Here is a 474-nt window from a genome sequence, read left to right on the forward strand (position 1 = left end):
ACGCTATACAGTGAGTTTCTAGAAAAAAACTCTTCAACGCATAGCTAGCCGAGCGGAGTTTTTTCTATTATTTAAACTTGTTATATTTATTGTTATTATTTATTTTGATAAGGATCAATACTTAGGTACGAATAAGGAGCCTTTTCTAGTGATGGTATTTAAATAATTTTCTTTTTTTTAAAGGAATTTAAATTTTTATAAAAAAGAGAGACTTGTCCAAACAATATCAAAAACTAAATTAAAAATAAAAAGAAAACCCTGACACAAGAACTTAATTTCTCATCATACGAAGCTACAATTGTGGTCATATAATTAAAAACGTTGACGTAAGCTGGAAGTTCTAGAAATTTTTATTTAAATAACTAGCTTTTGCCCGCGGCTTCGCACGCGTTAATTCGGAGTAGTGTAATAGAAAAAAACCCCATCAAAATCATTTTGTTGTTTGTTGCTCTTTCACGCAAAAACTACTGAACC

Source organism: Zerene cesonia, unplaced genomic scaffold (assembly GCF_012273895.1).
Source record: "Zerene cesonia ecotype Mississippi unplaced genomic scaffold, Zerene_cesonia_1.1 Zces_u016, whole genome shotgun sequence".
Classification (NCBI taxonomy): domain Eukaryota; kingdom Metazoa; phylum Arthropoda; class Insecta; order Lepidoptera; family Pieridae; genus Zerene; species Zerene cesonia.